The following is a 26,583-nucleotide window of genomic DNA, read 5'->3' on the forward strand; positions in this document are numbered from 1 at the left end:
AAGAAAGTCTGTTCCATTAACTTCCAATAACTGAGAAAGGTCTTCCAATTTTTACTTTAGATATTTTTATTAGATATTTTTGCATTGCTTGAATTTTTAAATAAGTATCCTTTATTTTATAATTTTAAAATAAAGACAACTTTTAAATAAAAAAAAGAATAACTGACCAGAATCAGAAGTGAAATCTAGAGTATTACAAAATGTTTCTTTCATTAGTAATGGGCAATTTAAAAAATAATAATAATGAAGTAAAAATACCCCCTGGTCACAACTGGGGAAATATGAACATGGCCTGATATCAGATGATCATTTTGATTTTTGTTTTAGACACAATTTTATGTTGTATCAAATGTCTTTATTCTTAGAATACACATGCTGAAATGAGAGTATCAGGTGAAGTGTTATAACATCTGCAACTTTCAAATGGTCCAGCATATATGTATATATGCATATGTATGTATGTGTGTGTATATATATGTATATATACACATACACACATACATGAGAAATAAGGCAAAATGTTAACAATTGTTTAATTTAGTTGGTGGGTATTTGGGTGTTCAATTTATTACTCTTTCAAATTCTCAGTATGATTAAAATTTTTCTAATAGTTGGGGAAAAATATTCTCAGTTGATTCTGGTGATAATCTAGCTTGGGAACCACTGCTTTACCCCATAGATTTGTTCCTGAAGTTAGAAAAATAAGAATTCTGAGATACACAACATATAAATGCTCTGAAGGCAATAGTATTTAAGGAAATCTCATGTCACAATCTCCCCATAAAACACTGTCTCCTAATTAATTGTTCATAAATCTACATTTCACATAGGATTTGCTTAAAGTCAGCGCTCAGATAAGGGCAGACTTGAAATGTTGGTTAAGGGAAGAAGAGGCATGCCCAAGCACAAAGCCTGAGGGTTGTACTTGACTCTTGTCTGCTCCCTAACTCCTGTCTTGCTGATTTACCTGTTGAATATTTATCAAACCAGTCCCCTCCTCTCTTCCACTCGTGCTACTGCCATGGGTCAGACTTCATCCTATCTCCCCTGCACCAGTGCTGAGAGCCCCAGCTGATGGCCCTGCCTCAGGTCCTACCCAGCTCAGATTCACTTCCACCTTGGCTAATACATATCCAAAACACATGCTGGCTCCTCGCTCTTCTACTGAAAACCCTACAATGGCTTCTCATTTCAAAATCAAGTCCAGAACTCTTCAATCTGTTTATAATATCCTCTCAATTTTGCCAGCCTCAATTCTCACCAAACTCACATTTTATAGCCCAGTAACAGTGAATTCCCCGTGATACATCTCACCTCCATGCTTCAGCCCATGCATTCTTATTCCACCTTGGTCAGGCATCACTCTCCTTCTGAAAGCTTTCTTGGATTCACCACCTGCCATGCCTTCCCTCCCATCTCCCATACAGAGGTCAGAGTCTCCTATTTGGTTCTCCCACAATACCTCAACAGAGTTAAATCCGTGCAGTTACCCCACTGCTCACAATTATTTACTCATAAGACTATCTACTCCATATCCTGGGGCCTCTTGGGGAAGGACTGGATTTTATTCATCTTTGTAGCCCCAGTACTTACTTCTGCTTTGCCTTTCTGATGCCCCATTTTCTCATCTAGAGAATCAGAAGAATATCACCAACTTGAAAGGTTGGCATTAAGTATTCAAAGCTTACCCCAGGCATATAATAGGCCTTCAGCACATTTGATTTATAATGTCAGCATCTCTTGTTTTTCGCTTTCCAATTCTGCCTTCAGGACCAGCTTCTTACACTGGCTCTGTGTCCAGCAAGGACGCAGCAAATAAGCTCCCCACCCATCTACATGCCAAAATAGTGAGGGTCTCAAACTCCAGATCTGCCTTGGGCTTCCCCACCCTGCCAGTGCCCTCTGGACTCTAGGATGACTCAACTAAGGAACCAATGCAGTACTGCAAACATTTCTTGAGCAGTTTTATGCAAGGCAATGTCCCTGATGCAGTGGAAAGTGATATAACATGTACAAAAAATGTATGACCTCTTATAGGGTAGAGGAAAGGTGAGGAGACAATTAGACAAGCGAAGGCAGTACACTTCAGGGAAGGAAAACATTGTATATCTCTGGGGGTAGACAGAAAAGCCTTAGAGGAAGTGGCATTTGAACTAGACCATAAAGGATGGATTTAAGCTAAGAGGCTGCTTCCAGAATTGTGTGTGTTCCACAAAACACAACACTGAAATGCTACTGTTACTCAGATGAAAAGTAAATTTAGAAAATGCTGCCTACTATGTACCCCTCTAGGAGATCTGCAATGCATGGTAACAAGCGTGAAGTAAGGAACCCTACTTAACTGTGTTGAACTCAGCATCCCAAGTTTGTTTGACTAGTAGTTAATTCCCTATTTCTTTCCTCTTGGAGGAGAGAGTTATAGCACCTTTCAAGCTCTGAAGTGTCTTGAAGTAGGGAACCCTGTATAACTCCGTTTAACCGAGCATCCCAAGTTTGTTTGAACAGTAGTAAGTTCCCTATTTCTTTTCCCCTGGAGGAAGATGTATAGCAACTTGGAGAACACACTTTAAGAAACAACAGGTTAAATGTTACCCTTTCAAAGCTATCCATTTGCATTTTACGAGGACTTCACATTGATAATAACTTCATATCTGATTTTTTAACAACAAAATCAGCAATTTTTAAAATTCTCCTGACATTTTGTCAGAAGAGAAAAAGCAATGGAAGATGCTGCAGAACTAAGAAGTTTCTCATTGTGAAGCACAGTGTAGACCATAAGCCTTTTAATCAAGTGAAGGAAACAACACATCTCTGACTGAGTCCATTCATTCTTTGTTAGGATGTTTACAATCTTATAGCTGTCCTCACTCCCTCTGCAACCTGCTGACTGCGTAAAAAACACCAGACTTGAAAGCAAAGGGAACAACATTGCAAAACAACAAGCCCACAGGGCATGTTTTGCTCCTTTATATTTACCAAACAGTTGTGCTTGTAAAAGACAAGAAGGAAAGGGGCACTGCAGCTCATCTGTCTCCACTCCTGAAATTACAATGCTGAATTATCCAGTCTGAGAGCTAACATGTTTACTGGGAGTGAGGCACTGTGCTCATGATACAAAGAAAAATAACATATAGTTGTTACTTCACAAGCTGGGACAGATAGGTAAACAAACTGTAATACAGTAAAGTGCAAGCAAACACTTCTATAATAAGAGGGGAGTACACAGAAGCTGGGACTCCTTACCTTTGCCTGGGCTTAAGGTCAAAAGAGAAGCATGTTAAAATAAGGAAAAATTCCTCTTTATTCTTAAAGAATTGAAAAGGAGTTTTCCAGGCAAATAAAATATATACATAGGTATAGATAAACAGATATAGATAGATGATATAGATACAGATACAAGGCCAGGCATGGTGACTCACATCTATAATACCAGCATTTTGGGAAGCCAAGGTGGGAGGATTGCTTGAGCCCAGGAGTTTGAGACCAGCCTAGGCAACATAGTGAGACCCCCATCTCTTCAAAAAAATTAAAAAATTAGCCAGGCATGGTGGTGTGTACCTGTAGCCCTAGCTATGAGGGAGACTGAGATGGGAGGACCACTTGAGCCTGGGAGGTTGAGGCCACAGTGACCTCTGATCATGCCACTGCACTCCCACCTAGGCTACACAGCAAGACCCTGTCTCAAAAAAAAGACATAGATATAGATACACATACACACATACATAAAAAAAAAAATAAGGCCACATGGCTGAGTAGAATAGGATATGTTGATATGATTTGGATATCTGTCCCCTTCAAATCTCATGTTGAAATGTAATCCTCAGTGTTGGAGGTGTGGCCTGGTGTGAGGTGTTTGGATCATGGGATAGATCCATCATGAATGGTTAGCACCATCCCCTTGGTGATGAGTGAATTCTGGCTACAGTAGTTCATGTGAGATCTGGTTAAGAGTGTGGCACCTCTGTCCTCACTCTCTCTTGTTTCCACTTTCACATGTAACATTCTGACTCCCGGTCACCTTCTGTCATGACTGTAAGCTTTCTGAGGTCTCACCAGAAGCAGAGGCCAGCACCATGCTTCCTGTAAAGCCTGTAAAACTGTGAGCCAGTTAAATCTCTTTTCTTCATAATTTTCCCAGCTTCAAGTATTTCTTTGTAGTAATGCAAAAATGGACTAACAATAGGATAGGGCAAGATTGAAAAGAAAAAAAAGAGCAGCCAATCTGGAGAAGGTGTCACACTGAACTACTGCATCTAATTTCACTTATTCCAAAAACCCCACAAAAATTCAGTAAAGTGCTTTCTTCTTATTTAAAAAAACCTTATAAGTACAGAGAAGATAAGAGAAGACAATGGTGTCAAATTTTGGAAGCTTGGGAAGCAGATGAACAAGTAGTAATTCACTTAGCATACTCAGAAAATGTGGAATTCAGCTGATTTAAACCACAGAATCCTTAAAAAACACAGGAACTGACAGTACCTTGTACTCCTAGAGCAGGTGTATAGGATGCTAGAATAAAGAACACAAGAGAGAAGGCTACTCAAGGAGTTAGATACCTAGATTGTCCCTCCTCATTAACAAAACTCCAAAGGCCTGTCTCTGGGGAGCACAAAACAGAACTATCCAGTATTTGCTTGAAATAATCTGAGGAAGGGGATTGGGGGATACAGAGCAAACTAAAATATCCATCAACTGAAAACTAGTGAACCTGAATGATGGGTATACATGGGAATTCACTGTATTGCCCTCCCTACTTTTGTAAATCTTTAGCATTCCCCATAATAAAAAGTAAGAGTGTCTTTGGCCTGGCAGTATCCAGCGTGGATGAGGGGGAAACATATCATAGATAAGGCACTATGTCTACAGAAGGTAGAGTGCAAAGGTTCCCATGTTCCTTCTCCTGAGTACCAAAACATAGTCAAATAGAACCCCATCATCCGAAGAAGAGTGAAGGACTCTTTACTGGTGAATCTACCCAAGGGAAAACCTGAAGATGGTAACATCAGGGAAGCCCAACAAACAGCCCATCCAGATCACCCTACCGTGAGGCTCAGAGCTAATTATCTCCATTCTGTATTCAGAGTTTCCTGATGGTACTTTTTAAAAAGAGCTTTATGTCACATATCATATAATTCACCCTTTTAAAATATACAATTTTGCTGTAGGAACTAAATGAAAAAAAATAAAATGTACATTTCAATGCTTTTTAGCATATTCACAGAGTTGTACAACCATCACCACAATCAACTTTAGAACATTTTCCAATCCCCCAGTGAAAATCCTACACACATTAGTAGTCACTCTGCATTCCCCCCACTCCCCAGCCGCAAGTAACTACTAATCTATTTTTTTGTCTCTATAGATTTGTCTATTCTGGCCATTTCATATAAATGAAATCCTACACCGTGTGGTCTTTTGTGAGTGACTTCTTTCACTTAGCATAATGTCAAGGTCTTGACAGCTTTTTCTCCTCCCTCTCTTAATCAGGAGCAACACAGCCAAGGATCACATTTTAGAGTGACATCTTGGGAAAGCCCTCTAATAAAGATACAGACCGTGGCAAACACACAAAAAAGTGACTTGAAGGAAACAGACAATATGCAAGGGTGGAAATACCATTAATATTCTCACAAAAATGAAATAAAAATACATCCATGAAAAAAAATAGGATGCTATATAAAGGAAACACAGAGAACAAAAAGAGCTCTTAGACAATGACAACATAATAGCAGACATTTTTTTAAATCTTCAATAAAAGGATTGAAAGATAAAATCGAAATCTTCTAAAGAATAAAATCAAAAGACAAAGACATGGAAACAGCAGAGAGAAGTTAAGAATATTCTAAAGGTCCAGTACAGGAGGGGTCCTGTATCCAAATAAGAGAAATTCCCAGGAAAGAACAGAAAAAAGAAAAATCATAACAATATAATTCAATAAAATTTCAGAGAACTGAAGGATGCAGGTTGCCAGGTTGAAAGGGCCCAGCACACCAAGCACACTGTGAAATTTCAGAAAACTGCAGACAAAGAGAAGATTTTACAAACTGTCAGAGAGCAGGGAAAGACAAATAGGTTATATATAAAGAATCAGAAATCAGAACCCTTCCAACTTCTCCACAGCAACAATAAAAAGACAATAAAGCAATGCCTTTAAAATCTGAAGGAAAATGATTTTCAACTTAGAATGCAATACCCAAATAAACTACCAATAAAGCATGAGAATAGAACAAAGATACTTTAAAGTATACAAGACCCAGAAATTCATATTCCATGCACCGTTTTATAAGAAGCTCCTACTTTGGGAGGCTAAGACAGCAGGATTGCTTAAGTGCAGCAGTTTGGGAGCCGCCTGGCCAACACGGCGAGACCCTATCTCTACAAAAAGTGAAAAAGTTAGCCAGGCATGGTGGCATTCACTTAAGTGGGAACCAAGCTATGAGGACACAAAAACAATACAGAGCAATATAATGAAATTTGTGACCTGGGGAAGGAGGGGGCAAGGGGAGTGAGAGATAAAAGACTACATACTGAGTACGGTGTACACTGTTTGGTTGACAGGTGCACTAAAATCTCAGAATTCCCCACTGTAGAATTCATCCATGTAAGCAAAAACCACTTATAACCCAAAAGCCATTTAAAAAGTTTTTTTAATGTCTTTTCAATGCCAGGTGTGGTGGTTCATGCCTATAATCCCAGCATTTTGGGAGGCCAAAGCAGGAGGATCGCTTGAGCCCAGGAGTTCAAGAGCAGCCTGGGCAACATGGTGAGACCTCATCTCTTCAAAAAATAATAAAAAAAAATTAGTTGGGTGTGGTGGTATATGCCGGTAGTCCCAGCTTCTTGGGAGGTTGAGGTGGACTGCTTGAGCTCAGGAGGTCAAGGCTATGGTGAGCCGTGTTCATGCCACTGTACTCCAGCCTGGGTGACAAAGCGATACCCTGTCTCAAAAAAAAAAAAAAAAGTCATTTTTTGGCGCGTGTGGTGGCTCACACCTATAATCCCAGCACTTTAGGAGGCTGAGGTGGGTGGATCGCCGGAGGCCAGGAGTTTGAGACCAGCCTGGCCAACATGGTGAAACCCCATCTCCACTAAAAATACAAAAATTAGCTGGGCATGGTGGCACACACCTGTAATCCCAGCTACTCAGGAGGCTGAGGCAGAAGAATTGCTTGAACCTGGGAGGCAGAGGTTTCAGTGAGCTGAGATCGTGCCATTGCACTTCAGCCTGGGCAACAGAGCAAGACTCCGTCTCAAAAAAAAAAAAAAAAAGTCTCTTTGCAATTAAACTAAATTGTGTCCCTCCACAAGTTCATACATATGTTGAAGCCCTAATTCCCAGGACCTTAGAATGTGACTGTTCATGTATTTGGAGATAGAGCCGTTAAAGAGGTAAGTAAGTTAAAATGAGATTGTTAGGGTGGGCCCTAATCCAATCTAACTGGTGTCCTTATAGAAAGAGGAGAATAGGACATGTAGCAGGACACTGGGAGTGTGCTTATACAGAGAAATGACCATGCAAGGAGGTGGCAAGAGGGCAGCCATCTGCCAGCCAAGGAGAGAGGCCTCAGAGGAAACCAATCCTGCCAGCACCTTGATCATGGACTCCTAGCCTCCAGAACTGTGAAAATATTAATTTCTGTTGCTTAAGCCACCCAGTGTGTGGTATTTTGTTATGGCAGCCCTAGCAAACTAACACATAGACTATCCGAATCAAAACAAGGTTCACACATGACATCTGGTTATAATTCTTAAGTCACTTTATTATTTTTTTCATGTCATTGACTTGTTGTGGAAGCCAAGTCAGTTGTTTGACAGAATGTTCCACATTCCAAATTTTTCTGTTTGTTTCCTTAGAGTGTAATTCAACTTGTCATCCTTTCTCCCGTCTTTCCAATATATTAAAGTTAGCTCTAGAGGCTTGATGAGATTTTAGGAGTCAACATTTGGGTAAGAATATTCCATAAGTGGTGCTGCATATTCTTTTTTTTTTTTTTTTTTTTGAGATGGAGTTTCACTCTTCTTGGCCAGGCTGGAGTGCAATGGTGCAATCTCGGCACACCGCAACCTCCGCCTCCCAGGTTCAAGTGATTCTCCTGCCTCAGCCTCCAGAGTAGCTGGGATTACAGGCATGTGCCAACACATCTGGCTAATTTTGTATTTTTAGGAGAGATGGGGTTTCTCCATGTTGGTCAGACTGGTCTCGAACTCCCAACCTCAGGTGATCCGCCTGCCTTGGCCTCTCAAAGTGCTGGGATTACAGGTGTGAGCCACCAGGCCTGGCCTGCATATTCTCTTTTTAACCTGACAAAAAATGCATAGGTGAACTTGGTCGAGGTTCTTTTCTGCCTCTATTTGTCTTGACCATGTGCTGATGAAGTACCTGCTCATCTCCTCCACACTATTTGTTTGGGTTAGTTGGTGACATTCACTTTATCCTACAGAAGAGTTTTGCTTTGACCTACCCCTTGAGAGCCGAAAGGAGGCCAAAGAAAGACTGGAAGTAGAAAAGACAGAGCCGTCCACTCTTTGTGACCATATTCCATATGTCCAGTGTGTGCCCACACTACAACCCTGTCAGATGTCTCAATAGTAGTGATCCTTATTTCCTAGGACTCGCTCACATCCTTGCCCACTGACTTCCCCATTAGAGCCTTTTAAACCCCCTGGGAATCTAAAGCTATATTATGACCCAGAGTTTAGATCTAACAGTAACAAAGCTTGCTGGGTTTGTGCTTGCTTCTTGGTTTTTTAAAAAACATTTGTTTTAGTAATACAAACATAGGTGGTTAAACTGTACAGAAAAGTAAGAGAACGATGAACACAAAAGTCAGGATAATCATTATGTCTGGTGAGGAGGAAAAGGGGTATGATTTCAGGGCAGAGAGTAGACAAACAGCTTCTAGGATACAAATAATTTTCCATCTGATAAATTGGATGGCAAATTCACAATTTTCTTTCTTTTATTTTTTGAGACAGCATCTCACTACTTTGCCCAGGCTCCTCTTGAACTCCTGGCCTCAAGCAATCCTCCAACCTCAGCCACCTGAGTAGCTGGAATTGCAAACATGTGTTACTGCATCTGGCCACAATTTTTATGTTCTTCTTTAAACTGTAAATATGTATTGAAAACATTCTTTCATATGCATTGTATGTTTTGTATTAATTATTTTTATGTTAGCAGTCCACCATAGCTAGAACACAGGGTTTGAAGAGTAGAGTAAAAGGAGAAAAGAATGGAAAAAGAGTTTACTCTAAAGGCAAATAGGAACCTTAATCATGCTCTCTTGGGAGTAACATCAGGGAACATTTATACCCAATATCAATTAAAATGGCTTTCTCATAATCTATCAATCAAGAATGATAGGAAAAATCCATTTTTTCTAAGTTACCTAGATATGAAATACCCAACATCTTAAGCATCTCACTGGGGAACATAATAATACGGTTTTGATGTATTTTTCCAGGGAGAGGAGTTTCAGCTTGCCCTAGGGAACATGTTTGCCTCAAATTCTTTTTTTTTTTGAGACAGAGTCTCACTCTGTCACTCAGGCTGGAATGCAATGGCATGATCTCAGCTCACTACAACCTCTGATTTCCGGGTTCAAGTGATTCTCCTGCCTCAGCCTCCGGAGTAGCTAGGATTACAGGCACATGCTACCACACCCAGCTAATTTTTGTATTTTTAGTAGAGACGGGGTTTCACCATGCTGGTCAGGCTGATCTTGAACTCCTGACCTCAGGTGATCTGCCCACCTTGGCTTCCCAAAGTGCTGGGATTACAGGTGTCAGCCACTGAGCCCGGCCTGCCTCAAGTTCTTAAATGACACAAAGCTGGGAGGGATGTGGAACAAATGTTTTATATTACAGAATTAAAATATATCTTGGCAAGCTGGAGTGACAGGTCAAATCTAGGCCAATTTCTAATAACATCTCCCATTTGTTGAGAACACTCAATATGCCAAGAGCTTTACATAATTTATCTCATTTAATCCCTACAACCACACTGTGAAGCTGAAATCCAGGAAAGTAACTTGCCCAAGGTCATAAGGCAAGTTAATAACAGAGTCATGATTTGAACCTAGGTTTGCAGGCTCAAGTTTCAGTCTCAAATGAGATTCCTTCAGCCACCAGAAATTAACATTCAAAACTGAATCCTCTGCTATCACATTGGGAATTAAGAAAACAATAATAAATAAATAAAAATCTCAATCCTCTTTAATTCAGCCTGTCACCCTCAGAAAACTGCATCACCCAACCTCAACCCCCTTGGGCATATGAGGGTATCAAGTACCTCCAAAGAATGATCAGATCAAATGAAAAAACAAACAAACAAAAACAAAAAAGAATAATCAGATCAGGCCATTTTCATTAATGTAACACTTGGGGACCCCGACAGCTGCCAGGAAACCTCCAACTGTCCTCAAGAGCAAGTCCATCCTCAAAAGCAAGCTGTAACAGGATTCTCTCTGCAACCCATTCCCAGCTCAGCCATGTCTGCCTCCCTATCTGTATTTAAGACTTTGCAAAACTCAAGCTCTGCAGTTATAAATGGCGGCCCCTTACCACAAAGATTGTTGAGCAAGACCCCTCAGCCAGGCTATTCCCTACCTTCAATTTTCTCTCATCCTCAGGGGCACTGTGATTTGATGGGTGTGTACAGCTGAGCGAACAGCACAACCGGCTCCAGTGCACAGTCATATCCAACGGAGCTATCCCGAAAGACAGCCAGAGAATTTTAATGAAAACCAGAAAACCCCTGGCTGCTAAGTCCAACTGCGGTTCAGGCCTGCCAGCCCCTCCCCCTGCAGCTAAGAATCTCTGAGCCAGCTTTGCCCCAAAGAGCAGGGAAGAAAATCCATTTTGCATTCAGTAAATCCTTCCATAGCAGCCACTTCCCAGGGTCATTTAGGTTAAAGGTGAGGCATATGATAACTGCAACAGGACCCAGGGACCCTGAGAGTCACAGGGTGTGGCAGCAGCAGACTTGAGCCAACAGATTATGAAACAGTCATTTTAAAAAAACAAAAAGTCTTTCCTTCTGCCAAAGCTCTCTGCCCACAGCTGCATACAAGGCTAGTGAGGAATCTTAACAAGCTTAAAGGGGCCGTATTTCAGATACTCCAGAACCAAGGCAGGAGGAAATAAGTATTTTGAGCACTTACTATGTATCAGGTGCTCTGATCTCATTTCATCCTCACTGTGAGATGGGAACTGTAAACTGCATGTAACAGATAAGAACACTGACTCAGAGAGGTTCCATAACTTGTCCAAGGAACACAGTTAGCAAGAGGGGAAGCAAGACTGAAAGTTCAGTGTGGATGAGGCTTATCAGAAGTATCAAACTTTTTGTTCGCAGAGAGCAGAAAAAAATAAAAAGAAAAGAAAGAAAAAGAAATACTAAACTCAAAATCCTGACTAATAAAAAGAATGATCATTTACTGACCACTGGCTATGTGCCAGGCACTAAGCTAATATTTTTGCATGCACTGTATCATCTAATCCTCACAGCAACTAGATAAGATACAGGTCATTATCACCTCCATTTAATAATGAGCAAACTATGGCTCAGACATTCAATAATTTGATCAAGGTCACTGCATCACCAGGATTGGAACCCAGGTCTATCTAATTCTAGAGTGCACACCTTAAAACACTCATCCTAACAGCATTCAGAAGGGAGCCACCTAGATCATCAAGCCAAGCATGCAAGTTGCAGGGAGATTTCTGCTCCCCTCCCCAGCAGGTAATGCATATTCCAGACTTGCCTTTCAATTCCTCCCAGCAATCTTCAGTGGAGGCACAGTATCACTGGCTCTGGGAAAGCTGATAGCTATGTCTCCACCTTCCCATGCACCATGGACTCAGTTGTCCCAACATGAGTGAAGGAGAAGGCCACCACCGTGATCCAGAGACTCACATGAGTATAGAAGCAGACAGCTTCTTTCCCCAGGCCCTGCTCCATAGGCCCATGAAACCTCAAGCAGCAACCTCTTCCTCAACAGCTCACAGGCCTGTTTTGTGTTCTTAACAGGAGACCACATGCCTCCTTTTTAAGCAACTGTGATTTCCCAAGGGAGATGACTGTCTAGACACAGCATCTATCTTGACAACCAGACTGTGCCACACGATGTTAGGTTTGATAATTTAATTTTAGGGTCTGTGTTCAGCTCTCCAGTGAAGGCTCTGTGCTTGGCACCTCTGGGTAATCAGATTGAGTATCACTCAGTGCAACAGCTGACACCCTGGGTTAGAACTGTCTTTCCAGCCAGGCAAGTTTTACTTGAGGGAAGTCACAGGCATCTTATGGATCACACACACACAGGCACAACACACAAACAGTTCCATTAATGAGGCTGAAACTTGACAGAACTCTTCTATGCATGTTCAGAATTAAGTGCCAGGCTTTGACTGGTGGTGGACTGAATACTTAATATGTATCAGGTACTGTGGTGGGTACATTCACAGCCAATATCTTAACTGACCCCCACAACATTCTGTAAGGTAGATAGAATTGCTATTATACAAATGAGGCAACTAAACCCAGAAAGATAGCATAATTTGCCCAAAGTCACACAGGAAGTGGCAAAGCTCAGGTTCAAATTCTTTTTTTTTTTTGAGATGGAGTCTCACTCCGCCTCCCAGGCTGAAGTGCAGTGGTGCGATCTTGGCTCACTGCAACCTCCACCTCCCAGGTTCACACAATTCTCCTGCTTCAGCCTCCCCAGTAGCTGGGAATACAGGCAGGCACCACCATGCCCAGCTAATTTTTGCATTTTTAATGGAGACAGGGTTTTATTATGTTGGCCAGAGCTGGTCTTGAACTCCTGACCTCAAGTGATCTTCCCGCCTCGGCCTCCCAAAGTGCTGGGATTACGGGCACAAGCCACCAGGCCCGGCCTCAAATTCATTTTTAATATGACTCCAACACCCTTTCAGTCAATTATGAGTCCATTCATTTATTCCTCAGATAGTTATTGAGCACCTTCTATGAGCCAGCTACTGTGACGCCTACAGAGGATACAACTGTTAACGTAAGGCAGGTCCAGTCACCAAAGAACTAATGTTCTCATGAGGATAGATGACAATGCAGATAGATAATTACAGAATGATGAGATGGGGCCTTAGAGGAGTGATGAGATCAGGCCTCTCTGAGAAAGTGAGATGTGAGCTGAGACCTGAAAGATGAGAATGAGCCAGGCATTAGCAAAGCTAGGAAAAGAGCGCAGGCAATAGATACAAGAAGTGCAAGGGTTGGCCACCAGAAAAGGCTTGGCATGTCCAAGGAACATAAATGAGAACAGGGACCAAAGCTGGGTGAGCAACAGGGAAAAAAGAACGGTTGAGATGACACAGGGCCTTGTTGACCATGGAAAACACTTTGAATTTTGTCCAAAGGGCAATGGGAGATCAAAGAAGAATTTTAATCAGGGAAATAGTGTAATCTGATTTGCGCTTTAAAGAGCTAATTCTGGTTGCTGTGTGGAGAAGTGAGTGTAGGGAGTGGGCAAGACTTAGGAACAGGGGAGAGATAATGGTGGCCTGGACCAAGATAATGGTAGGGGGGAGGATTTTATATTTGGGAATAAGAAAGAAAATACTTGAGGTGATACTAAGTGTTTTTTAAAAAATAAATAAATGAAAATTTTGAAATTTAATTACAATTTTAAAAAATAAAAAGACAAATGAACTTTTTTTTTTTTTTTTTTGAGACGAAGTCTTATTCTGTCACCCAGGCTGGACTACAGTGGTGTAATCTCGGCTCACTGCAACCTCTGCCTCCAGGGTTCAAGCAATTCTCCTGCCTCAGCCTCCCTAGTAGCTGGGATTACAGGCGCCCACCATCATGCCTGGCTAATTTTTGTATTTTTAGTAGAGACAGGGTTTCACCATGTTGGCCAGGCTGGTCTCGAACTCCTGACCTCACGTGATCCACTCGCCTCGGCCTCCCAAAGTGCTGGGATTACAGGTGTGAGCCACTGGACCCAGCCGAATGAATTTTTTAAAAAATAATGAAAATACTTGCTGATGAATGGTACGTGAATGGTGAAGGGAACAAACTCCTGGGTTTCTAGCTTGAACAACTGGGTAGAGAGTGGTACCACGTATTAAGAGAGACTGGAGGAGAAGCAAAATGCTCGTGAGATAGCCAACTATATCACACTAAGAAGAAAAAAAAAGTGGACCCCAGTTGTGTTTTTTCAAGGGGAAGCTAGGAATTAAAGGCCTGAAGCTGCTACTCTGGTGAAGATAAAGTGTTTGGGGGTTATGATAGATACTAAAGTGCAAGAATCTGAAAGGATGCCTTAGGAAACAGGGGTTCCACTTACTTCATGTGGCCATCACTGCCAAACTGGGACCAACGTGTGGAAGACAGACAGGAAAGGAATTCAGTCTGACATAAGGAAGGGCTGTCTCATGGTCAGAGTGAAATAACCTGCCTTGGGAGTGGGAGAGGGTGACTGATGACTTCTCTGTCATTGGAAGGGTTAAAGAAAAAAACAGATGACCCCTTGACCAGAGGGTTAGAGAGAGAATTCAGTAATCGAATATGGAAAATGCTACATAAAATCCTTCTAAACTCTGGAATTCTGTGGTTTTAAGATAAAATCTTAATTAATCTAACCTTCAGGACTGCAGTTTCTCCAACAGGGCAGAACTCCCTTGGTATGTCCTACCTCTCAGAAGGCAAATGAGAACAACATTAGCTAATTTTAGTCACTATAAAGTGACTCCTAGTTCATTTCTAAGTGTCAAACAAGATGCTGAAAGGCTTTTTGGTGTAGGTGAAAGGCATACGCTATGGAACTGGATATCCCATATCTGCAATTTATTAGTGCTGTGTCCTCTGGCAAATTATTTAAATCCTCTGAATCTCAGTTTATTTCTTTGAAATAGGGGGAAAGCAATGCCTGCCTCAAGATGTTTACTGTGAGGACCAAAGCCTTATGTCTAATACATTCTATTAAGAATAATAATGAGTCTGGGTGCAGTGGCGCACACCTGTAATCCCAGCACTTTGGGAGGCCAAGGTGGGCAGATCACCTGAGGTCGGGAGATCGAGACCAGCCTGGCCAACACAGTAAAACCCTGTCTCTACTAAAAATACAAAAATTAGCCAGGCATGGTGGCAGGCGCCTGTAATCCCAGCTACTTGAGAGGCTAAGGCAGGAGAATCACTTGAACCTGGGAGGCAGAGGTTGCAGTGAGCCAAGATCACACCACTGCATTCCAGCCTGGGCAACGAGAGAAACTCCATCTCAAAAAAAAAAAAAAAAAAAAAAAGAAGAAGAAGAAAAATAGCTAACACCTATTACTACAGATCCATAACTATATGCTAGGAATGTGCTATGTGCATTTAAAAAAATCCAGTCCTTACAACAACCCAGAAAGTAGCCACTATTATTATTCCATTGTAAAAATCAGAAAATTGATTTCTAAAGATAAAGTAACTTATCCAAGAGTCATATAATTAGTAATTGCCCAAATTAGGAAAAAACAAACTTCGACAAAGTTGAAAGAAAAAGACAAAGAAAACCATATTTAGATAATTTGAAAAAAGTTACCTACTGTTGAATTAACAAACAATTCATTTCACCAACTAGTCATTTAGTAAATATTTATTGAACATATAAATAAATAACTGAATGAATGAATGATTCCAATGAATATTTCTTGAGTTCCTGCTAGGCACAACATCAAGAAACTAGGGTTACAGAAAATGTACATCAATTTAATTGAGAGTTTGCCATTAACACCACAATCTTCAAACTGCAAATAAACTGCCAACATAACAACACTTAGTCCATGATAAAAAGTCCTAAGAAATGCCTTTCTCAGCTAAGCGCAGTGGCTCCTGACTGTAGTCCCAGCACATTGGGACGCCAAGGCAGGCAGATACCTTGAGCTCAGGAGTTTGAGACCAGCCTGGGCAACATGGCAAAACCCCATCTCTACAAAAAATATAAAAATCAGTCGGGTGTGGTGGCGTGTGTCTGTGGTCTCAGCTACTTGGGAGGCTGAGGTGGGAGGATCACTTGAGCCTGGAATGTTGAGGCTTCAGCGAGCTGAGATCACGCCACTGTACTCCAGCCTGGGGAAGTCAAAATTCTTAGGGAAGTCAAAACTCTTAGAGGAGAGCTCTGAGCAGTAGGCAGAGAACCAAGAGCACACAACAATGGAAGCTGAGAAAGGAGGCGGTCTCAAAGAAAAGATGAGTAAGACTTCCATAGGAAGCAGAAATCAAAAAGAAGAAAGGCTGAAAAAATGGCTGACTTAATAAGTAGGAGTTTGCCAATGAACTTCTTTGGAACTGTGGGGAAAGAAACCGAGTTTCAAAGGACAACCGGATGAATGGGTTAAAGAGGAAGAGGAGGCAGTCTTTTAAGAAGTTTGGCAGTAAAAGGAGGGTAAGGGTAAGAAAAGTAAGTAGTCTGATGAGGAGAAGCAGCAAGACTGTTAATAAGAGTGTAAGGTGAGGAGCAGGCCAAAAGAAAAGGAAAAGTTGAAGACAGAAGATAGATGGAGAAGATGTAAGAAAGAAACAGAAGGGCCAGACTCCAGCACATCAGGAGGGGATAGGATACAACACACAAGTGAAAGGCTACCCTTGGGAAATAAGTCACCTTCTGCTCTAAGACAGAAATGAAAGAAAAGAGATTTCGACAAATGGACATGGTGAAAAGTTACTCTGAATCAACCTTGAATACAGTACAGAGAGTGATCACATTGAATAACACTATTTTGGGCTAGGTGCAGTGGCTCAGGCCTGTAATCCCAGCACTTTGGGAGGCCGAGGTGGGTGGATCACCTGATGAGGTCAGGAGTTCGAGACCAGCCTAACCAACATGGAGAAAGCCCATCTCTACTAAAAATACAAAATTAGCCAGGTGTGGTGGTGGACACCTGTAATTCCAGCTACTCAGGAGGCTGAGGCAGGAGAATTGCTTGAACCTGGGAGGCGGAGGTTGCAGTGAGCCGAGAGTGCGCCACTGGCACTCCAGCCTGGGCAACAAGAGCGAAACTCTGTCTCAAAAAAAATAAAAATAAAAAAAATTGAATAACACTATTTTGAACTTAAAATAATATTGATTTTCTTGGATCACTCCTAACTTGGCGTTGAAAAGGACAACCACCATTTGGAAATAAGTTCTATACAGTTAAAAATCAGAATCCTTTTTTTCTGGACAGGAAGTAGGATTTATTGGTGGGCATTAGGAGGGAGCAGCACAGTGGAAGCCTTCGTGAATGCAGGGCCTGCCACTTGCCCAGAGGGCCATGACTGGGGATGTATTTGACCCCACAGCCATCTGGGATGAGCCACTTCTCATACCAGAGCCACCATGTCTTCAAATTCATCTGCATTGGCTGGGCATGGTGGCTCACAGCTGTAATCCCAGTACTTTGGGAGGCCAAAGTGGGCAAATGACTTGAGGCCAGGAGTTTGAGACCACCCTGGCTAGCATGGTTAAACCCTATCTCTACCAAAAAAATACAAAAATTAGCTGGGCATGGTTGCATGTGCCTGTAGTCCCAGCTACTCGGGAGGCTGAGGCAGGAGTATTGCTTGAACCCAGGAACTGGAGGTTGCAGTGAGCTGAGATCACACCACTGTACTCCAGCCTGGGAGACAGAGCGAAACTGTCTCAAAAAAAAAAAAAATCATCTGCATCGAACTTTGTAAAGCCCCACTTCTTTCAGATATGGATCTTCTGGTGACCAGGGAACTTGAACTTGGCCCTGTGGAGGGCCTCAATCACATGCTCCTGGTTCTGTAGCTTGGTGTGGATAGACAAGATGACTTGGCCAGTATGAACCCTGACCAAGGCTCCTTGAGGCTTTCCAAAGGCACCTCCACTGTCTGGAGCCTACACTGGGGACAGTACAAGGTCAGAGACATAAACATATATTAGAAAGGGCTGTCTCCAAGGTCCCTTAGAGCAACCCATACAAGAAACAGGCTGCATACACTACCAAGGAAGCTGCTGTTTGCAGCTACTGCACACTAGGCCCCAAAGAGGAAAGGAACTAGGTCGGCTTAATTGGCTGCAGAAAAATCAGTCTTACTGAGATGTTGGTTATGTTCTGTTTCTTAATCTGGATACTGGTTACCCTGATGTGTTCAGTTTGTGAACTTTATTAAGCTAAAAAAAAAAAAAGTTTTTATAAACTTTTTAACTTTAAAACTTTTTTTAAAAAGCTTTTAACCTAGGCCATGTGTGGTGGCTCATGCCTATAATCCCAGCACTTTAGGAGGCTGAGCTGGGTAGATTTCGCTTGAGGCTATAAGTGTGAGACCAGCCTGGCCAACGTGGTGAAACCCTGTCTCTAGTAAAAATACAAAACTTAGACAGGTGTGGTGGCACATGCCTGTAATCCCAGCTACTCAGGAGGCTGAGGCAGGAGAATCGCTTGAACCCGGGAGGCGGAGGTTGCAGTGAGCACTGCACTCCAGCAGGGGCAACAGAGTGAGACTCTGTCTCAAAAAAAAAAAAAAATTAGTTTTTAACTTAGAATCACCACTCCTCTACTATTTGTTCAGTTTTTAAAAGAGTAACTCAAGTAAACTATATATTCCTTCAGACAGGGAACACTCCTTACCATTCTTTTAGATCCCCATAGCACTAAATCAGACTAGATATACATTAGGTATCTAATGAATATATGTTGATGTGATTGGAAGAATGCTAACACCAAATGTCGAGACTTAAAACAAATCTAGGCCAGTTGCAGTGGCTCATGCCTGTAATCCTAGCACTTTGGGAGGCCAAGGTGGGTGGACTGCCTGAACTCAGGAGTTCAAGACCAGCCTGGGCAACACGGTGAAACCCCATCTCTACTAAAGAAAATACAAAAAATTAGCCAGGTGTTGCGGCACACACCTGTAATCCTAGCTACTTGGGAGGCTGAGGCAGGAGAATTGTTTGAACCCAGGAGGCAGAGGTTGCAGTGAGCCAAGATCGCACCACTGCACTCCAGCCTGGGCAACAGAGCGAGACTCCATCTCCAAGAAAAACAAAAACAAAAAAACCCACAAATCTTTCTCTAGGAAATGGCACCTTCATCACTGCAAAATCTGGCAGCCCCCACTTTAGCCAGTGATTCCACTTAGCATCACTAATGATCTGGACAAACTAAAATTATGTGCCTCCTTTTGTGATGATATGGGAAATATACAACCTCCACTTTAGAATTCTTGCCCAAAATATTTAACCTGTATATAATCATGCAGAAATAATTATACAAATTCAAATTGTGAGATATTGTTAAGAATACAGAACTGGAATCTTAAAAATATCATAAAACACAAATAAGCGGGGAGACTCCTATAGATTTAAAGAGACTAAAGAGGCAAAACAACTACATTTAATGTGTAATCTTGTTTGGATCCTGGATTAAAAACAAACTGACAGTTATAATGATTAACATTACAACATTAACATTATTATTAACGGTATTTGGACAATAGGGGTATGATAGATTGCAAAAATGGCCGTGATTGTTCATGCCCTTGTATCCATGCCCTTGAGCAATATGACTTTGCAGTTATTCCCATCAAGAGGAGCATGTGACTTGCTTTGACCAAAAGATTGCAGAAGTGATTGCTGTGCCAATTCCAAGCCTAGGCCTTAAAAGGCTTTGCACTCTTCCCTTAGAACCTGCCCATAAGCCATGCAAACAAGCCTGTTCTAGCCTGCTGGAGGATGAGAGACCCCTCTAAAGCAAAGAAAAGCCATCCAAATTGATGCCAACTTAGACCAGCCAGCTCCCAGTCAGTCCAGCAGCTGACTCCAGAGGTATAAAGGAGCCCAGTTGATCAGCTGAGCCTAATCCACATTAGAAGAACCACCCAACTGGCCCATGGAATTATGAGCACTAATAAACTGTGGTTGTTTTAAGCCACTAAGTTTTGACATGATTTGTTTATCAGCTAGCTGATCAAAAGCAAAATTTAAATATGGACTCCATATTAGATGACATTATGGAATCAACGTTAAATTTCTAAGGCATGATAATGGTATTGTGAAGAAGAATATCCCCCTTACACTTAGGAGAATACTGATATATTTAGAGATAAAGGATCATGATGTCTGCCCTATCCCCTAGTGTAAATATGCATTTATAAAGAAAGATAAATCAAATGTGGCAAAATGTTAGCAACTGGTAAACCTAAGTAAAGGGTTTTTTAGTTGTCCTTTGTACTAATATGTTTGTTTTAAATTTTTCAAAATAAAAAATTAGAAAAAAAACCACACACCTCTATTTACCCCATAACACAGCAAGCTACCGTGCAGTGAACAGATCCTTTCCATCTCCCACCCCCTGACCCTTTTTACTGGAGGAAACACTACTACTGCTGAGTGGGGAGGAAAGTAGATATAAAGTGCAGTAAACCAGGGTTATATTATGATATAGTTAAATGAAAGACTCATTAATAGTTAAGAAATGTTTAAAGGCAGGTGTTAACAGCAAGCAGCCATTAAGGTTTTCTTCCTAATATAATCAGAAAAAAAATTTGTGTAGGGTTGGATGGGGCTTGAAAAGAACAAAGCTTTGGCAAGAAACATGGGCAGGTCTTTGAATTATTTTTTGTTGGAAAACAAATATTCCTGTGTTTCTCTATTTTAAGAGATTTCTCAAACACCTGCAAATGAGAAGGGTATCTTGTATTCATCTCTACCCCCTGAAAATCCCTAAAGAATATTACCAATATAACCTAAATCTGTTTATTCACAACCTAATGAAAGCCTTCTTTATTTAATTTGGATTTTCCCTCAAGTGATATGCAGCAATTATTAACGCTGTATATTGACTTGTGTGAACAAACCCAGAGGCCTAGGTTCAAAGGATATGGCTTTCTGAACTAAAATCTAAGGACTTCAGCTTTATTATGCCATATAGAAAAATTCCACTTAGAGTGAATGGCAAACAAAGCCCATTCTCTATATAAAAAACAATAATCCAGGTAGGAAGATTTTTTTTTTTAGAACTATCACTACAAGTCTGTTCAAAGATCTTTGACTTCAAAAAAGTCCAGTAGAGCAATCCCATGTATTACCATTGTCAGATGAGAAAAACATTCAACTTATATAAGAAAGAGAAGAAAATATTGCCAGGTACTGTACATTTAATGAGTTGGTTGTTCTCATTCATCAGAACTGAAAAATAAATGCAGCAAAGAATTTTTTTTAGGCGTCATTGGGCTCAAAGCCAAATCCATGCCTCATTTTTCTTACAGAATTCCTTGATTCTCTAGCCCACAAACCCCAGGATGCTTCAGAATATAGTTTGAAACTACAGCTCTAAATTAAAATGGCTGTGCAAAAGGAAGGTACCACACACAGACAGAATCTTCCAGTTATCTCTACAAACTTCATCAGATTCAGAGAAACCAAGCAGGCCATCAGGTCTTCAAGGAATCTTTGATGTTCAAAGAGAATTCTACTGTACACATTAATTCTCAAAAATGTTCAGGGGCACTGTAAAAACAGCTGCAGGGCAATAGGCTTTCCTAGCCCAAATCTGCACATTAGCCTATCTCATGAAAGGACTAGCCGTCAGCAGACCTAGACATGGTCTAACACAGACACTGAACTCCCATTCACTCATCACCAGAAGTGTCAACTGTTTAAAGAAGGGTGGATTAACTCATTTATTCATTTATTCATTTATTCTGTAAACATTTTTTTTTAATAGAGACGAGGTCTCGCTTTGTCACCCAGCCTCCCAAGCAACTGAAACTACAGGCATCCACAACTGTGCCCATATATATATATTTTTTTCCTAGAGGTAAGATCTTGCCATCTTGCCCAAGCTGGTCTTGAACTCCTGAGCTAAAACGACCCTCCTGCCTTGACCTCCCAAAGTGCTGGGATTACAGGCATGAGCTACCACACCCAGCTCTGTAAACATTTATTGAACAAATTGTATATGCCAAGCCCAGAGTAGGAAAACACAGATGAAAAGGGCATACCCACTGCCCACCAGGAAGTCGCAAATGAATGGAGAAGCACAATCCAAGCACTTAGTCAAACTGCAATAAACAGCCTTGCCACAGTTAAGCACTTGAGCCTAGATCCTGACTCTACCACTTATTGGCTTGGTGGCTTTGGACAAAATTGACTTAACCTGTACAAGTTTTGTCTCCTCAGCTGTAAAATGGGTATGATAAACCTATTACATTGAGTTACTATCAGAACTGAGATTACGTATATGACTATACATATTATAGTAACTTTAGGTAAATGTTGGCTATAATTATTAATCTTTGTTATTATCTGAGTGGTTATACTAGGTATCTAAAATCCACCCTGAGATTCTAATAATTAGCTGTGTGACCCAGAGTAAGTAATTTAAAATCTCTGGGTTTCATGCTCTTCATTTGTTAAATGAGAGGTTATAGCTAAGTGATCCTAAAATCTCTTCAAGCTCTTGAATATTAAAAGGCTCTATGATTGATCTTATATGGTTTCATATATGTCTCAATGACACTGCTCAGATAAACTGATGAAACAAAGCAACTGCCAAATAAATCACCTTTCTTCAGTAGTTGTCTGAATCTTTCATTTTATTTCCTTTAACCTCATTACTTACCCAGGCATATATGGGATATACTAAGCTGACTGAGAGCTAAGGCTTTGTTGTACCAAATTGTACATCCTTAATCCCAAACACAGTCCTGGAAAGTGATAGGCACCCAGTGTCTTAAAATTAAGATTCATACTTCCCTCAGGACCAAAGCTATACATATGCAAGGTGAGTGGACACTCTGAGGTGTAGGCCTGACCTCTAGGGATCCTTTTCTAAGTGTCACCACTTAGAAAAAGGTCTGGAGGGGTATTCCACCCTTTGGCCTTCAGTTTCCTCATTGGTAAAATGAAGGGAATCTATTAGATCAGGGGTTGGCAAACTATGGCTCATAGGCCAAACCCAGCCTATATCTCTACCCCCAGCTTAGAATAATTTTTACTTTTTTTTTTTTTTAAGAGACAGGGTCTCACTCTATTGCCCAGGCTTCAGTGCAGTGGCATGATCATAGCTCACTGCATCCTTGAACTCCCGGGTTCAAGCCATCTCCCCACCTTAGTCTCCTGAGTAGCTATAACTACAGGTGTGTACCACCATACCCAGCTAATTTATTTTTATTTTGTAGAGATGGGGGTCTCACTTTGTTGCCCAAGCTGGTCTCGAACTCCTGGCTTCAAGTGATCCTCCCCACTCAGCCTGCCAAAGTGCTGGGATTACAGCTGTGAGCCACAGCACCCAAACAATTTTTACATTTTTTAATGATTGTAAAAACAAAGAACAATGTGCATCAGAGATCATATGTGGACCCCAAAGCCTAATATATTTACTTTCTGGACCTTTTAATAGAAAAAGCTTGCTGCCTCTGGATTAGATTATCTCTAAAGTCCCTTTAAACCCTGACATTTTAGCATTCTAATTCTGGTGGGTTTCCTTGAATTGTCTGATTCCGGCTCTTCATGCAGAGCAGTACCAAGTCTGAAACAATACCGAAGGCACAACAGGAACTCAACTGCGATTTGCTAACTGAATAAACGAATTCTGCAGCAGCAACCCTAAGAACTAAATCCTCTACCAAGGGGGCAAGTTGGGTCAATGTGTATCAAGTGACTGCCTAATAAATGCCCCCAGGGTGGACGCCACAATGAGAGGAACAATCTACTCTATTGGCTTTTTGGATGACAGTGGCACCTGGAAAGGCCTGGAGCTCAGATAACCAGGATTAAAACTCACCTTGTTCCACCAAATAAAAAATACATGTAGCCATCCTCTGAACAAACCCCTTGGGCAAATTATAAAGCTATCTAGAAAGAGCTATCAGAAACACAGATCATCTAAACTGATCATCTTAATAGCCATGGACCCAAGAGAATAAATTCCATCCACAATAAGGCATATAGAATAATTTAGCTCACAACATTATTTCTTTTTCCCTCTATTGTTGTTAAAAATACATGATACCAAAACAAGGAATTCAAATATTTATGTCAGGGCAACAAGCCAAGGAAAGTCTTGAATATATGATCCTATTAACACTAATGGAAGATAGAGCAAGGTAAAAGAAAAAATAAAGCTCCCTGCCTTGACTCTTGACTACACATACTTTCCCAAAATAAACAGCCAGCAATTATTCTTTTAATGTTCCTCCTCTGTTCACCCATAAATCACTGCTGTGTATAAACCTCTTGCTGATTTCAAAGGATGTTTTTTTTTTCTTTCAGTCTTCCTCTTTTTGATTGCTAACAGTGAGTTCTGAAAAGGGCTGAGGGTGCTTTTCCACCATGCCTCAGTAGAGCATCTCCATTTACAAGTACAGTACATTCTAACCACACACTTCATTGTCATACTGTTACTTATAAATCACAAAGTTGATCTAGAGATTCTGCCTTTTCTCCTTTCCTCTAAAGAAGCAACTTGGGGCTGGGCATGCTGGCTCATACCTGTAATCCCAACACTTTGGGAGATAAGAGGATGGCTTGAGGCTAGGAGTTTGAGATCGGCCTGAGCAACATAGCAAGACCCTGTCTCTACAAAAAATAAAATGATGCTCAGTTCTCTCCACCAGGCCCCGTATGCCCAGTAATGACATGGAGTCACAAATCTCACCCTCTCCCCAGGCACCCTGCTCTAGACATGCTGGCCTACAAGGTTTAAAAAAAAAAAAAAAATCCCACCTCTAATCCGAGTACTTAGAGGCCAAGGCAGGAGGATCACTTAAGACCAGGAGTTCGAGACCAGCCTGGGCAACATAGTGAAACCCTAAAAAAGTAAGAAATTAGCCAAATGTGGTGGCACATGCCTGTAGTACCAGCTGCCCAGGAGGCTGAGGTGGGAGAATCACTTCAGCCCAGGAAATCAAGGCTGCAGTGAGCCGTGATAACACCACTGCACTCGGCCTGGGCAACAGTGAGACCCTGTCTCAAAAAAAAAAAAAAAAAAAAAAAAATTCCTGAATATCATAATGCTCATTTCTAAGCTCTTCATAAACCAGAAGAGAGACAAACAGTTTAAATTTGGATTCTTTCCCTGACTCAGTAGGTAAGCTTTTTCTTTTTCCAATAGCCAGAGGAGGTAGACGAACATTGGCCCCTCTGCTGACCTTTCTATGAACCTCAAAAAAAATCTCTTTACTTCCCAACCTTGGGGTTGTCTAGCCAATCAAAATGAGTTTAATGTTAGTCTGCATCCTTGTTTGAGAGGTAAGGAGCCTGCACTAGGTTCATGCTGTCTGAGCTCTGCGACCTCTAAGGAAAGGTCCTGTCGTGGCTGCTCGCTGACTCCAGGCCCAAACAGCCTCACCCACCATCTCTCCAAATCCCATTGCTGTAAGCCCTGCTGCTGGGCCCCAGCATGGCCCTGAATGGCTGCACTCCACCCTTCTTAGATGCTCCGCCCTTCTCCCTGCTGGAGCATGTGAGCTGGAGCATCCACTCAGGCTCAAAAAAGAACCACATGGTTAAAAAGAATCTTTTTAAAGTAGGTAGATAATTAATGTAAAGAAGGGCAGACTGCCTCTACAATAAGATAAATCTGATATTGCCTTGTTTTGTATCTATAAAAGTCCTTGCAAACTACTTATTAATGTTTGCAAAAAGATGCTGAGCGTGGTGGCTCACACCTGTAATCCCAGCACTTTGGAAGGCCAAGGCAGGCGGATCATGAGGTCAAGAGATCAAGACCATCCTGGCTAGCATAGTGAAACCCCCATCTCTTCTAAAAATACAAAAATTAGCTTGGTGTCATGGCATGCACCTGTAGTCCCAGCTTCTCGGGAGGCTGAGGCAGGAGAATCACTTGAAACCAGGAGGCGGAGGTTGCAGTGAGCCGAGATCGCGCCACTGCACTCCAGCCTGGCAACAAAGCGAGACTCCATATCAAAAAAAAAAAAAAAAAAAGGAGGCAAACATGTGCCTGGTTTTTTTGGTGGGGCGGGGGGGCAGAGGGTGTTGGGGGGGCGGTTTTTTTTGGTTTCTCTTTTTTTTTTGAGACAGGGTCTCACTGTGTTGCCCAGGCTGGAGTACAGTGGCATGATCACAGCTCACTACAGCCTCAACCTCCTGGGCTTAAGCAATCGTCTCATTTCAGCCTCCCAAGTAGCTGGGACTATAAGGTATAGGCCACCATGCCTGGTTAATTTTTTTTTTAATTCTTTGTAGAGACAGAGTCTCACTATGTTACCCAGGCTGGAACATGTGCCTTTTGAAGGTAAAGTTCAATAGAAAATTTGAGGTGATTCAAATAGGCTTTGGAAAACACCTTGGCCTACTTATTGATTATTATCAGGCATCTTTGGAAATAACTACATATTAATTATCCAAAGAGACTATTACTCTTTTAATAGTGTACAATCATTTTAACAGTAAGAATAAGAATGGTACAACTATTCTCACTCCTCAAAGTAGAATTGGCCATTCCCCTTCCTTTTGGGGCCCACAGTACCCTATGGAGATTTTAATAATGGGGCCAGGCATGGTGGCTCATCCCTATAATCCCAGTGCTTTGGGAGGCTACGGTGGGAGGATCACTTGAGCCTAAGAGTTTGAGACCAGTCTGGGCAACATA

The 26,583-nt window shown here is 41.5% G+C and overlaps 1 protein-coding gene and 1 non-coding gene across 7 annotated transcripts in view; both read right to left on the reverse strand.

The window, feature by feature from the left end:
* Nucleotides 1-26,583, reverse strand: part of RAB30 (RAB30, member RAS oncogene family) — a 98,632-nt gene that overhangs the window by 49,195 nt on the left and 22,854 nt on the right. Inside the window, exon 1 of one of the 6 annotated variants that reach the window (XM_063671264.1) lies at nt 10,609-10,958. The exons of the other annotated variants lie outside the window; for them this stretch is intronic. The gene's annotated coding sequence lies outside the window, so the exon portion shown is untranslated. Of the gene's footprint in view, nt 1-10,608; nt 10,959-26,583 lie in introns of those variants that run through there. 6 annotated transcript variants of the gene reach the window in all.
* LOC129009134 (small nucleolar RNA SNORA70) lies at nt 17,914-18,048 on the reverse strand. Its single transcript, XR_008492671.1, has one exon. It is a non-coding gene; the product is annotated as a small nucleolar RNA SNORA70 (small nucleolar RNA).

The sequence above is a fragment of the Pongo pygmaeus genome, chromosome 9, assembly GCF_028885625.2.
Source record: "Pongo pygmaeus isolate AG05252 chromosome 9, NHGRI_mPonPyg2-v2.0_pri, whole genome shotgun sequence".
Lineage (NCBI taxonomy): Eukaryota > Metazoa > Chordata > Mammalia > Primates > Hominidae > Pongo > Pongo pygmaeus.